Below are 15,675 nucleotides of genomic sequence, written 5' to 3' on the forward strand. Positions count from 1 at the left end.
TTTTGCTTCCATTCATTTTAGACCACTTCCATCCACTTCCTCATTGCCTTCACATAAAACAATTGAAGTTAGACATGACCGTAAGATAACTGTCAGAGTAACAGTTATGAGGGAAAATACATTTGAGAACTAAAAATAGTTTATACAATGAATAAAATAAACTTTCTACTATGATCACTGTTAGGCAGAATCATATGCAGTACCCTTTGGGAACACTTCACACATTTAAGACTGCAAGTATAAGTAAAATGTCACCTTTGGTACAAGCCTGTACTACTCAGTAATGTGGTAGCAGTGGCTGAGCAGCCAGACTTATCTCAAGAGTAAAGTGAGCAGTACAACAGGTTACACAAAGGACCAACTAATACAGTGATTCAAACAAACACGTACTCAAGGTTTCTTGGTAAAAGAATATACATTTATTTACACAATCATTTGGAAAACATTCAACTAGTAATAGCAGCTCAATATCACAATGTAATATACTACAATACACAACCAATCAGTTTCTGAACAAGTTCAGCTCCCCTGAAGTGGGAGCATAACGGCACTTCCGTTACTTAAAAAAGGGGTAAAAAGACAAGGTTATAAGAATCAACAGCACAAATATTTTCATAGGCAGGGCAAAGGGGTCCGGTTCACTACAACTAGAAATTCAATTCAATAGGCATGTGCCAAAGTCAATGGTTCAGAATCTTGTATAGGATAGCACAGCTCCGGTCATAAACAGTTAAGTCTTTGCCACAGATCTTAGAACAATTTGGTCAGACGAAAAGTTAGATGTTGGTTTAGGGAAGGACAAGCCTTCAAAGTCAGGAAAGTTTCACAAACTTTCGTCGCGGCCGAACAGAGTTCTGCACTGCACTTGCACAGTACCTTGTAAGTGAAGAAAGCTGTAGCTGAGGCAGTTGTTCCTGGCAGTTCCTGCAGATCTCGCTGTTCCTGAGCTTCTGTCGCGGGGACAAGAAGGAGGACGTCGGAAGGTTCCTGCACTGCCCAGGGAAGATGCTACAAACTTGGCAATACGTCGTTTTAAGGTTTGAGTGCCTTAAAGACCACAAACTGGTATCCTTCCCACTGGCTATCTGGTTTTCAACCGCACTCTGGAGAAAATTCGACCAGCATGGGGATGGTGTCCAGGCGGCTTACGAGTTGGTTGTTCCCACCAAACTCAAGGGAAGAAGTTAACCTTCAAGGGCTTCTCTGTCGATGGAGTTTCAGGCAATTCAGACCTGCAGCAGGGCTTCACCGGTGGACCAGGATTTGCAGCAGTCGTCTTCCTTCAGCTCTTCTTTGGTTATTTCATTCCATTGGTCAACTCTGCTTTCCAAGTCCCAGAGACCTGCTTTTAACAGTTTTCACCCATTCATTCCAGCCTGGCTGTCACTCACACAGCAGGTTGGCTGTCCTTGCTGGACAGCTAGCTGGCCAATCACGCCAGAGTGCATTCAGGTCTCATAGGAGACTAAGCACAGGGAGTTTCAGGCACCTCCCTCACATCCTGTCCACCCCAGACACTCAGGCGCCAGAGGAGGGCTTGAGCACTGAAGCCCACCAAAGGCCAACGAACAAAGGGACCAAACCTGGTTTGGCGCACAGAGACAAACACAAGAAGGACCTTTCCAAAATAAATGGCGAAAAAAGTTGACCGGAGTGTTTAGACTATGGGGAAGCTATGGCAACCCCTCCAGCACTCTATTGGAAGGTAGTGTGTGCTGGGTCTGTACATATAAAAAGACTAGTAAAGTCAATTTAACTTTACATGCTCTTGGAGACAGTAGTCAGTCCCAGAGTAGGTATTTCAACCTTGGGGAGTCTGAAACCCCTGTGCCACTGCACTGAGGGTGCTGTGTGACACACAGAAAAAGATGATGCCCATGGAGTTGATTTAAAACTCCATATCCAAAGAACACAAAAGTAAAACACACATCAAAATACATGGAAGAGTGGGAAAAAAAGGCTCACGCTCTTCCCAGGTAAAAAAATCAAATCCTAGAAATCCAGCAAAGTTGCTGGGGGTCTCAAAAGGTAAGGGAAATTAGCACATTCTTGAGAATTCTCCCTAACAATCATCATTTCAATATTTTTTTTGCCGGCAATGACACATGATATGTGGTACTTAAGTAGCCAAACATTTCAGTATACCCTACAGAAGTACATGTGGCCCCCTTTCTACATCAATTACCTATTGATAGATGGGAACACCCTTTTGTGTTCTTATTCCCACCCCCTTTTGATATGGTTTTGATATACACTTGATATACAAAATATATCATCTTTGATATCAATTTTATATCAAAGTATATTTTTTATATAACGTGTTTTTAATTTTATATCAAAAAGTATATAAAGTGAATATGCAGTTCATATCAAAGAATAATATAAAGTGAATATAAATGTTATATCAAAATTATATAAAGTGAATTACAAGGCCTGCAGTAGCGGCCGTGTAGTTATGCTTAATTTGCTCAACTCATAGGAATAGCACCTTTTGGGCGGCTTATAACTTCGCTCTGCCTGGACGAATCCTTACCAAACCTTGCAAAAAAAGTATATGGCCCGGTCGGAATCTTTTGGCAAGTTTGGTGGGGTTTTGTCAAGGGGGGGATCCCAAATTTAATTTTTTTCCATAGGCATAATGGCAAAAAAGTTTGCTCACGCCTACAGCACAAAACGCTGGATGGATTTTCACGAAATGTGCCCCAGGAGCGGCGGCTTGGTCCCGAAAGCATGCTTTTGTAAATTTCGTGTACACTGTCCAGTAGTTTTTTTTTAAATTATCAAAAAGTAGGTCTAAAAGAAATTAGTGATATCTGGGTTCAGTCCGCACACAGCCATTCAATTGGCCTAGATGGTGCTGTGTTGTCCGTGGATATCGGAATCGCTCACTGATTGGATGGTTAAAAGTGTGAAGTGCATCAGATTTCTGGAAACGCCTGCCCTGTTGGATTTGAGGACAACAGCTGGTGTCTGCAGCCATCGCGGTAAAAACATATAAAAAAAATACAACATTGCACTTGTCCGCACACTGTCCATCCAGTTTTGCAGGTACGGTGCTGTGATGTTCGCGAACACATCAGATGTTCGGGGACATCTATGCCTATTTCTGCATTACAGGGTTGGTGAAAAGCAGTTTTTGGATTGCTTATAACGTTGGCGCCACTCAATGAAACTGCATGGAATTATGAAATGCTATTCTAGACTTGATCCAGAATGGTTTTCCAGTGGTGGGATTCTGTCAAGAGGAAGCAAAATTAGAGCAGGGTCCTTAAATATTGTAAAGGCTTATAACTGTGGTGACATTTGATGAATCTACACAAAAGTTTACAAAAACATTTTAGATCTAGATATACATATTTTGGCAAGTTTGGTGGGGTTTTGTAAGGGGGGATAATTAGAGGAGTGTCGCAACATTTTTAAATGGCTTACAACTTTTTTGCATTTTGACGAAAATGGACTAATGTTTTCAGAAAGATTAGAGACCCAACCTTCAATGTTTGTGTAAAGACTGAATGGATTTTGCCAAGTGGGGGCTAAGTTATATGACTATTGCATGTACATACCTATTGACACTTTTGAAAAAACGTATCATAATGTAGGCACACAAAATTGTGATATACCTTTGGTGACTGAGGTATAGCTTGTGGCTAGGGGCAGTGGCCAGATTGTCCGGGTCATGGTGTAAGGTCATGACCTGGACAATCTGGCTACTGGCCATGACCGCGAGGGATGGAAACTGGTGTTAAAGTGGCCATGTCCATTTGGGACCGGCTATGTGTTAAAGTTATTCGAAAGTAGGATAGGTTTGAAAGGGAAAAAAAATGTGCTTGTGGTAATATTGTAATAGGGTTCTGACTTCACCCTCTGCAGGCTGCTATGGAAAGGGAAGAGGGGCTTGGTTCATAGCCTTGCCTTCTCTTTCCATGGTGGCCATCTTGGAAAAGGATTTTCCTTCCTAAAGTGGGACACCGCAGACAAAATACAACTATTTTTTAGTTCTATTTTTTAACTGTGAAAGATGGTTCCTAAAGGACCCTTTCATTTGTTGTTTAAAAGAAAATGCTTGCAGGAGAGGTTAGAACACAAGGTGAGGAGGGAACTGCAGGAAGAGGTACCAAGCTCGAACATGGAGGGGCAGGTGGACAGGGGAAGAAGTTGTGCATATGAGACTTCTAAGGTAGTGGGCAGTGCTTCTCATGCTCCACACATGTCGAAAGTGCTTCCCACTGCATGGGTGGTGTGTTGCAACCACTCCTTTGCCTCTGGAGTCTTCCCATAACCTCTCAAGCACTCCTTTGTGCACCCCCTTCTTAAGAAACCCTCTTCCGACCCTTCCTGCCCAGCTAACTGTCGCCCAATCTCTATCACTCCCTTCCTGGGCAAGCTCCTGGAGAAACTGGCCATCTACCAGCTTAATCTCCATGCTGAATCTGTTGGTAGCCTTCATGACCATCAGTCTGGCTTCAGAGCCACCAGAAGCACGGAAACTGCTCTCTTGAACATCTGTGAGGATCTACTCTCGAACCTTGACTCTAACATTCCATGTGTTCTCATCTTGCTTGATCTCTCTTCTGCCTTTGATACTGTCAACCATACCATCCTGCTCTACCGTCTCAGCGATAATCTGGGTATCTCTGGACAGGCTCTGGCTTGGCTGACCTCTTTCCTCTCAAATCAACCCTCCCAGGTCCAACTGGGGTCTTTCCTCTCTGACATCTTTTTCTCTACCTGTGGTGTCCCCCAGGGTTCTAACCTCTCTCCCTGGCTGTTCAACCAGTATCTGGCACTTCTTGCCCACCGCATCGCTGCTCTCTGCCCCAACTTTCAGTGCTATGCTGATGATACCCAGCTCATTTTCGGGATACCCTCGGCCCCACCTCTGCTCCTTCCCTCATCTCTGATTGTCTTTCTGCTATCCAGGAATGGTGTGCCGCCAACAACCTCTGACTTAATGCCAGTAAGACTGAGATTCTACTCATCAGCACACCCACTCCCTCCTTCCCTGCAGCTCTCTGGCCGGCCTCTCTTGGCCCTCTTCCTGCTCCTACCTGCAAGGCAAAAAACCTCGGGGTCATCTTCGACTCCACACTCTCCTTCTCTCCTCACATTTCTGACGTTTCTAAGAAGTCACACTACCAGCTGCACCTCCTCAGAGGTATCCTTCCTTTCCTCTCCTTCCCCCAGAAGCTCACTGTCTCCAGAGCCCTGGTTCTCTCGAAGCTGGACTACTGTAACAGCCTCTATCTAAATCTGCCTGCCTCTACTCTCCGCCCGCTGCAACTCATCCAGAACAGGACTGCGAGACTTGTCCTTGGCCTCAAGCCCAGGGACCGTATCTCTCCAGGACTGAAATCACTACACTGGCTCCCTGTGGCTGCGAGGATTAAGTTCAAAACCCTCTGCATTGTCCACAAGGCCTTCTGGGGCTTTGGGCCAAAATACCTTCAACTCTCTCTTCCTAAATATCTTCCTTCTCGAGCTCTTCGCTCATCCGCCTCCAACTCCCTCAGGATCAGCTGCTTCTCCAAGCCTGCCTCTACTCTCCGCCCGCTGCAACTCATCCAGAACAGGACTGCGAGACTTGTCCTTGGCCTCAAGCCCAGGGACCGTATCTCTCCAGGACTGAAATCACTACACTGGCTCCCTGTGGCTGCGAGGATTAAGTTCAAAACCCTCTGCATTGTCCACAAGGCCTATTGGGGCTTTGGGCCAAAATACCTTCAACTCTCTCTTCCTAAATATCTTCCTTCTCGAGCTCTTCGCTCATCCGCCTCCAACTCCCTCAGGGTCAGCCGCTTCTCCAAGCAACGAGTTGGGGGTAGATCTCTCTCCGCAGCAGGGGCCTCCCTCTGGATCAGCCTTCCTGCCTCCCTGAAACTTGAGGAGAACCATCTCCGGTTCCGGAAGCACCTCAAAACCTTCCTCTTTGCTTCTGCTTTCTCTCCCCCTCTCCCCTGCTAAATCACTGAAACTGTACTGAATCAGCAACTGGGCCACTCACCAATCTCGGCCCTTGGCCCAGCCACTCTCCCCTTCACTGCCTCCCTGGCAACCCCTGCACTGCGGGACTGTCTCTGTATCCTTACAGTCCCCCTTCCCAGCACTTACCTGCACTTATCCTGCACTTGCCACCAGCTGGCCCTTATTATTTATCTTGTATTTTACTAAACACTTTGTACTGCACTTTCCCCTCTCCCTTTCCCCCTTGCACTTTTCCCGTCCCCCCTACCCATGCACTTGCACGATCTGAATGACACCTGGCCTAGTAGGATTGTTTGTCTGTCTCCCCTTGTTCCCCCCTCCCTGCCTCGTCGCGCCTTGAAACACTTGTGTATAGGCGCGTTACAAATGTCATATCATATCATATCATATATACAGAGGACTGCTGTCTTCCAAAGATATGGCTCAACAGCCTCTTTAATTGCTTATAAGGTAGCTGGTGGGATTTTGTGTCCCACATAAGTACGCTCTGTGGTTACAGTATTGGTTGAGGAAGATGATGTTGAGGAAAACAGCCTACTACTTGCTAAGAAAGGAACAATCTTTCTGAGACCATTGCAGTAGTTGGATTTAGTGTGGTGGCGCATGGAGGTGGTCCCGTAGGAGTAATGTCGAGGTAGTCTGCGACTGAGTACAAAGTTGCACTCAGTGCATTTCACTTTTGTAGCTTTAGTCTTTGGTACATTCCCAACAGTGGTAAAGAACTGCCACACCCATGATTCTCCGTGGGTGCAAGAGCTAGACACTTCCTATTTCTCATCTTCTTGGTCCTCTTCATTCTCTTTGGAAATACTGTGTTTTTTTTGTTGTGTGGGTCATCGAGCTGGTGGTGGTGGTGGCTCTTGGGGAGGAAAGATGGCATTACCTGATGCCATTTTTTAAGATAAATAGCAGTTTTACTACTATTCTTCCAAGTATGTGCTAATGGATAATGAGTAAGAATAGGTGTAGGAGCTGTGCAAAGGTACATTTTGAGCTTGAAAGTTCGTAGATCAGTAGCCCCCGAAGCAAGGACCCGAACGCGAAGTGGAAACGCGTTCATGGACACGTCATCATGCCGCGCGCACGCGCATGGTCGCGTGGCACTTTTTGGAAGGTCCACACAATGATGTCAGGCGTTTGCGAACATCGACGGAAGCAAAAACAGTGGAAAAACTATAGAAGTGTTAAAAATGATGCTAGAAGGTGGGACATGGCAGAGTTGTAAGGGGAAACATTTTAAATTGGACAAAAATGTTGCTATATTGGGGTAAATGTGATATTAGTAAGTTGTAAGAAAATAGCATGCACTGGTAACAAACCATGAATTTAACCTTTAACCTTTGTTAAAGTGATGTTATGGATTACTTGTACTCATAATAACCTATGAAATTCAATGAAAAAAACTGTGTTAAAGGCACAATTGTCTATGCATAAATCCAGTAAAGAGAGACACTTGGCAAATTGTATCAGAATGCGCAAACAAGCTACTAATAGAAAGTCAGCTATTCCCATCCAAATGCAGCCTGCTGTTCCTCGTAATTTGTCGTCTATACTACCTGAGCAAACATCATTAGCAAAGAAACCACTACTTCCTAAAAAACCCACTACTTCCTAAAAAGAAACAAACAAAGGGACAGAGTGCAACTGGCACTCTGGCCAGTTGGCTGCTGATCGATGACCCAGAGGTTAAGTCTCACAATGATGTACTCAAACTGTTTCAGTACCTGCAGAATTGGCATGTATATTGGCCAAGCATGCCCTTTTGGCCACTGGAGACACGTGTTAAACCGGGCCTGTGTTGTTGTGACCATCGGCGTGACCTCAATCTGCCCACCCCTACCCAATAGTAACGGATTAAAAACCATCTCTTTGGGTAGGGGACATCTGACATTTTCTGATGGTCACACAAACAGGTCCGATCTCCTCAATATCTGTAGTAGAGTACCAGCACTGGGTGGATTGACTTCTGTAGACTTTATAGCTTTGTGGAACCAGTGAAAACTTAACAGTGGCGGGCATCCATTTCACAAGCCCGCTGGGATAGGGCACAGGGTGTTTGCGTCCCGCAGGGGGACTTTGTTTGGCCCAGGAGGGCCTCCGCACTTTGGCCACGCCCCCTCCACTACAAACGCCTGGACTCTGAAGCCCACCGGGTGAAGCCCGTGGTGAAAGGGCGCGGGGTGTTTGCGTTCCGCAGGGGGACTTTGTTTGGCCCAGGAGGGCCTCCGCACTTTGGCCACGCCCCCTCGACTACAAACGCCTGGACTCCGAAGCCCGCTGGGTGAAGCCCGCAGGGAAAGGGCACGGGGTGTTTGCGTCCCACAGGGGGACTTTGTTTGGCCCAGGAGGGCCTCTGCACTCTGGCCACGCCCCCTCCACTACAAATGCCTGGACTCTGAAGCCCGCCGGGTGAAGCCCGCGGGGAAAGGGCGCGGGGTGTTTGCGTCCCACAGGGGGACTTTGTTTGGCCCAGGAGGGCCTCTGCACTTTGGCCATGCCCCCTCCACTACAAACGCCTGGACTCCAAAGCCCGCCGGGTGAAGCCCGTGGGGAAAGGGCGCGGGGTGTTTGCAAGGGTGTTCGCAGACCGCAGGGGGCAAGCGTTGCACTCTTTGTTTGCCTGCAGAGATGTCACACCAACATTGAACAGTGGGAGGTTGGAGTTTGAAGCCGCTGCTCACCGTATGGAAGCTGCTGCCGTATGCTGTCTGTAAAGGAGGTAAGCTAGGTGACCATTCCTTCCTGGCGCCTTTTCTGCCCTATTTTTGAGTCCATTCTCTGGGGCCTTATGCCGGACCACCCTGCTCAAGACACTGGGGGGACCCCAGCCCCTGTACCCCTTGTGTTTTTTGGACCTGAGCTCGGCCCGGGCCCCCCTCCCGGTGCCAAGAGGAAAATCAGACAGCTAAAGAGGAATCGGATAGCGGGTCCCTTAGCTGCCTTGACAACACATTGCGCACCAGGAACCACCCATGAGGTCACAGCACCCGTAAATTTTGGGGATACCCACTTCCTGCTCAATGAGATCCGTCAACTTCTGGATAGTCCAAGGGTAGAGCCCTCCCCCTTACCCGCGCGGAGTCTGGTTGTTTTACCCTCCGGGCCCCGGCTGGACACTCCCATTTCATCTGTTTTGGCTGCAGGGTTCAGATTGATACTAACTGCCCAAACTGCCCAAAGGAGCAATTACTCCTCAAGTTCCCACAATAGTTCGTGGAGCGATATACCTTAATTTCCAAGTTCAGGGGGTAGCCCCCCCTTTGGTGTGTCCCCATTTCGGTCGGTCGAGGTCATTAACCAAAACAAAACACCTGCTGTGAGTAACCATGAGCCCAACTTGACCTCTGACCGACCCACCGAGAAAGCGCCCTTGCATAGGGGGTGTGGGTGTACTGGCGGAACTGGCCATCATTAAGGATCTGTTATACACATTGCTAGAGGCCCAAAGGAAGGGAGATGGAATTGTTCAAGTGGAGGAGCCCTTGATCAGCACCCCAGCAGACGGAGGGCACACGTGCCCACTCCTGGAAAGTCCCTTGGATTGTCTACCTGTAGAGGTCCTCCTGGTTTTGACCACCCCCAAAGGGACTGCCGTTGACCAAATACAGACACAGGCCTCTGCCCCCATGGTCTCCGACTGCACCGAATCCAAAGCCCAGGGTCCATGGAAGCCGGGGGTTCAGCTCAAGTTGCAGGAAACCAGGAAAACCCAATCGTACAATAGTCTTTCTTCAGGGGGTGCCCAAACTGGCAGTAGACAAGCCAGAGCCAAGGGACGCTTTACTCAACAAATGCCTATTCTGGCTAAAAACCACTGGAGGCCGCCCGTTTGTACGTAGAGAGGCTTTGGCGGGGTGCAGCAGAATTACCAGCTTGGGCAAAAACTCACTGGACAGCATCAAATTGACTTTTTGGGACCATAGTATAGCACACAGGGTTTGGGGAGGTTGTGGACGGGCAGGCAAGTCATCGAAGAGTGGGATTTCAATCAGTATGCCCCCTTTTCTCAGCTCTGTCACCCCTGTTAGATCTGCCATAGTAAAGACTGGGGTCTTTCCTAGCAACAGCCCCCTTTCAGGTGCTAATTTGACTGCCTTAGGCCCCCGCCATGGGTGTTGGAGGAGGCAAGGGGATGGCAGGACCTGATTTTGGGCCCAAAGATCTGCTTAGGGTTTCCATTGAAGGGGGTGGATTGTTCGTACTGCCCTGTAGTTTTCTCGGCTGCTGATTCTATGCAACTCTGTATCAGAACCGTATTCTTATTTTTAGAAATGTTTTCGTAGGATGCACTTTGATGGTCATTTTTGGCCGAATGAAGTTGTTTGACTGACTGAAAACTTAATGGTGGCAATTATGTCTGTGTGCATTGCTCTACTACTACTGAGGTGACCTTTCTTATATGTAATCATCAGACAACTATTGAGAATGTAGGAAATGTTGTTGACTCTCCTTCCCATCTCCCCATACACCTAGTAGTATACATTCCCACAGTGGTTACTCTATCTTCTAGGGTAGAGATGGAGGGTAAGGTGGCAACTACAGTTAATAAGGTTGTATTTGATGATGCTACTGGATGGAATTGGTTCAGGAACTTTGTAATTTGTCAACCGGCTGAGATAAAATGAACTTTAAAGTTTGTGAGCTGGAATACAATGGGCTTTTCTAATCTTCTCTAGCCAAAAGGATCGCTCCCCTCACTTGCTGAGTTTGACATCCTTTTTTTACAAGAAACTTTGCTTTGTACTAATAAACATAGTAAGGGGTACACACTGGTCCAACAACATGTGACTAAAGGTGATTGAGGCCACCCCTTTGGTGGTCTAATCATAGGAGTGAGACACCCTGTCCCTATGGCCAACGTGCATGTAATTGCTAGTACTGATAACATTTTTGCAACAGAAATATCAGTGAATGTTGAGGGTAGTTTGGGCCCGATGTTGCTTATTAATATATATGTTTCCCCCGAAGTAGACCCCTTAGATGACATTTTTGACACATTTGATGAAATCCTTTCAACTTGTTTGATTACTAATGATCGTGAAAGTGCATTGATAGGAGGTGACCTTAATGCGGCATGTAGAGACTATGATAATGGACCTAGTTATGGAAGTGCAGCACCTCACACACTCCCACCTTGGAAAGACTTCTTGTACTAAAAGCTTTGCTGTGCAAGTGGCATCAGGGTGTGTACAATGACTTGCTCTGATCCACCTAGAAAAGGGACACACCACCACTATCAATGCCTGTATCCACTACATATTTGCAGCATATCAACATATTCAATATGTAAATTCTAAAAAGGACCATTCGGTTGAGGAATTTCTCCTCTAATCGTTCGCATAGTATGCCCAGCGGTAAACTTTTGACATACAATGTAATTGACTACATAAAATGCAATGTGTTCTAACAGGTTTGGTACAAACCAATCCTCCGCAATAGTTGCTGCAAGGCTTTCCCTAGTTAGATGCAAAGGTTAGTGCAACTGTTCAAGCACTACCTTTAACAATGCTACTGTCATCACCGAATTTCTAGTGCTGTTTTGTTACCATAATGCTTCGGAGGGGGATAAAGAACACCCCCTTAGTTTCCATAGCTCTTGCTCTTCTTGCATTGCACTGCCCTGAATTTCCATCAATTGTGTTCTCTGTAAATTATTAAACCCTTCATTTACTACCATAATCGGGACTACTTTTTCATTTACATCTGGAGTATCAAAACGTGAAATATCTGATGAATATGCAGACCTTTTGGCCTCTATGTCTAAGTCTTCATTCCCGTGAGAAATAAAGCCAGTTTTCTTAGTATGTGCTGCACATTTAACTATCGCTGTGGCTACTGTTAGTTGTAGTGCCTTAATAAGCCTGTCCAATAACGCTGCATGCTGCACTGGAGTGCCATCCGCTCCGAGGTAGCCCCTCATTTTCCAATATCCTAATCCTGCATGCACGGTTGACATCACATAGGCAGAGTAAATGTAAACTGTCACTTCCTGCCCTTTGTGTTTCTCAAGTGAGACAATAAGTGGCACCAACTTGGCCACTTGCCCTGAAAAGTGATATGGTAGTCTTGCACTTGCTACAACCTCAAATTTTCAAAGAACCATCAATAAAGAGAATCTCCCCCCTGCTAACACATTTTCTTTGTGTGCGTGATATCATTGTAGAATTCGTCGTAGTTTGTGCAACCATGCACATGATTACGCTCTGCCACAGGCTCTGCTACAAATGTGGTAGGGTTCACTATTTTATATCTCCCTAGTTTAAATGCTGGATTTGATATAATCACCTTGTACGCAGAAACTCTCTGAGAGTGTCATACACCACCCCATCACAATACTGGTAGACTTCTCAATTGCAAATGTGGCTGCTGCCAGCGACTGTTCGCAAGGAACGTGCCCTCTCATTACTGGATCTATAATCCCACTATAATATGCCAGAGGCTTTTACCCGGGTATAGTTCTCTGTGTGAGCACTGCTGTCATAACTGTTACATTCATGTCTGAAAATAAAAATAACTCATCATAATTGGGAATTCCTAAAACTGAAGCAGTAGAAATTGCTTTCTTCAATTCTTCAAACCCTCCCTCCATTTCTTTAGACCATTTTATGTGTTCATTGTTTACCTGTGCTTCCTTTAGAGCCTGTAAAAGAAGCCTTATGTACAAACTCTAATCAAACACCCATGCTATGACATAATTACATAGTCCCAAAAACTGCTGTATTTTCTTCACTATGTGTGATTTTGCTGTTTTCACGATTGCCTCAGCTCTCACAGGAGTGACCCTTTTTCCCCCATGTGAAATCAGCTGGCCTATGTACAATACCTCTTCTTGCCAATATTGCAACTTCTCCTTGTCTACCTTATATACCTTGTCTGCTAGGACAGTCGTTAACCAAATCGAATGTTGCCTATATTCATTCATCTTCTGTGGTGCTACAAATCAGAATGTCATCTACGTACTGTATCACAACGCTCTTCAAATCAATATTGCCTAAGTCCATCTGAAGGACTCTATTAATGATTGATGGGGACTCACAGTACCCTTGGGGCAGCCTCGTATGTTTTAGACAAATCTGGCAGAATTAAAAGGAAGTCAAATCTTGTGAGTCCTTACGCAACGGGATTGAGAAAAACACATTTTTCAAGTCAATCAGTGTGAAATATTGCGCCTCTACTGGGATACTGCATATTATCATTGCTGGATTAGGAACTAAAGGATACTCTGCTCTACAATCTGGTTAATCGGTCTCATGTCTTGTATGAATCTCCATGACCCCCCTTTTGATATCTTGATAGGATACACTGTGGTATTGCACGATGATTCTGACGGTACCAGAATCCCTTCTTCCACCGGTGCAGAAATGGTTTTAAAAATCCCTACATCCGCCTCACAAAACATTGGGTACTGTTTTGCTCGAGGTAAAATTGGTCCTGGCTTCAACTTCATCTTGACCTCCCCTACCCCTTTCAATAGGCCTATGTCATAGAGGCCTGTAGTCCATAAAGTGCTTGGCACCTTTTCCAAGTCCTCATCAAAAAATGCTGGACGCTGTCGTACTATTGCCATTCACTGTGGGACCTCTCTTTTTTCTATTCTAATCCAATATGTAATAATCATCTTGAATATTACTTCATCATCCATTGGATCATCCTTAAACCTATCATCGTCTGTGACATCAGTCAGTCTACACGCTTCCCTAACAGCAATCATTGTTCTCCTTCTGAAAGGAAACTCACCAATCCTTGGTTCTCGCCCGAACTCCAATCCCTCAAAGCCTTCTCTCTTAAACTATTCTATAGCTGTAAAGACAATCAATCACCCACAGCACTTTCCAACTATAAGGAAGCTGCTACTAACTATAAGAGAGCTATTACGGATGCCAAGAAATCCAACTTGGATTCCATAATTTCTCAGGCTACATCGAACTCTAAAGAATTATTCAAAATCTTAAAAGAACAAGAGGCTGTCCCAGAACCGGCACTTTCCGCAATCATCAAAAATGACGAGTGGTGTCTGGACATCCAGAATGCTATAGCAAATAAACTGGATGGTATCCGGGAATCCATATCAACCAAAAAAAGTGTTACGAACATACTGGGCACCCATCCAGTTAGTAAAACCTTCATTAAGGACCCCAATATCCCCATCTTTGAACTTAAGGCAACTAATTGTACAGGGGATCCTTTTGCCTCGACAATCATCAAAACATGTCCCCTTTCTCTTGTTCAAGCCATATGTAAATTTGTAAATGCCTCGTTGCAGAATTGTACGGTCCCAGACGATTTGAAACAAGCATGGATTACCCCTTTATTGAAAAAACCCAGCTTGGATCAAAATGTCCCCACCAATTATAGACCCATAACTAACACTCCTTTCTTACTTAAGATACTGGACCGGATAGCCTACATCCAAATAGCGCAACATATCAACTCCTACCCTATTCTCAATCCTTTCCAGTCAGGGTTCAGACAAGGTTTTGGTACGGAGACCTCGCTTCTGGATCTCAAGTCACAACTACTCCAAAGAATGGACTCCCAAAAGATCTCCCTTCTGATCTCTCTGGACCAATCGGCAGCGTTCGATCTTGTCGATCATGCCATACTAGCAGACAGGCTCATGTCCGTAGCCAACTGCTCGCAGGCCGCTACCAACTGGCTACTTTCATTCTTATCCAACAGATCTAGCAGGGTTTGTGCCAACAATGCCAAAGCACCAGCAATCCAGACATTGTTTGGAATGCCACAAGGCGCCAGTCTGTCGCCGTGCATCTATAACATCTTCATGTCTCCATTTTTTGCCCATCTTGCCCAGGAGGGCATTCTCTTTTCCAACTATGCCGATGACACTCAATGTGTCATCCCTCTTACAGGCCAGCATGATGAGGACGAAAAAGAACTTAATCGCATTTTTGCCATGATAGAACAATGGATGATGTTGAATAATCTTGCACTTAATTGCAGCAAGACGGAACTCATGGTCGTGGGATCTGACAGCATTGTTGCCAAATTAGACCCAGCTTATAAACATTTCCAGCTGGGAGACGCTCTAATCCCTACTCTTCCTAAGGTTAAAATCCAGGGTGTGGTTTTGGATCAATCACTCAATATGAAATCTTATGTGGCCATTACTGTATCTTCCGCCACCTATTGTATTAAACTACTGTCCCACCTGAGACCTTTCATTGCTCAACCCAACGCAGAGACCATCGTCCGAGCCATTATTGGCTCTAAACTGGATTACTACTGTAGTCTATTAGCAGGCTCCAGTAAACAAACCATAAACCGTCTTCAGGTGGTCCAAAATGGAGCAGTCAGAGTCTGGTCTTACACAAAGGGCACATATGTCACAGGCACGGAGAGCACTACACTGGCTGCCTGTGGACTCAAGAATCTCCTTTAGACTCATGGTCATCACATTCAATGCCCTAAGGGCAAGATGCCCTTCTATCTTCAAAGGTATATTGGAATAAAATCTTCGGTTAGAAATCTTCGGTCCAATAACCAGAACTTGCTCCACCAGCCCAAAGTTAAAAGTAAAAAAGCACAATGTGGTGCCTTTGCCTCTGTGGCACCGGTGCTCCGGAACACTCTGCCAGATCAACTGAGAAACTCAGCAGCCCTGAGCCCCTTTAAGAAGGGCCTTAAAACGTTCCTCTACAAATAGTCGCCCCCTGTCTGCGGTTCCTTTCCTTA

This window comes from Ambystoma mexicanum, chromosome 10 (assembly GCF_040938575.1).
Source record: "Ambystoma mexicanum isolate Mex_15411 chromosome 10, UKY_AmexF1_1, whole genome shotgun sequence".
Taxonomy (NCBI): domain Eukaryota; kingdom Metazoa; phylum Chordata; class Amphibia; order Caudata; family Ambystomatidae; genus Ambystoma; species Ambystoma mexicanum.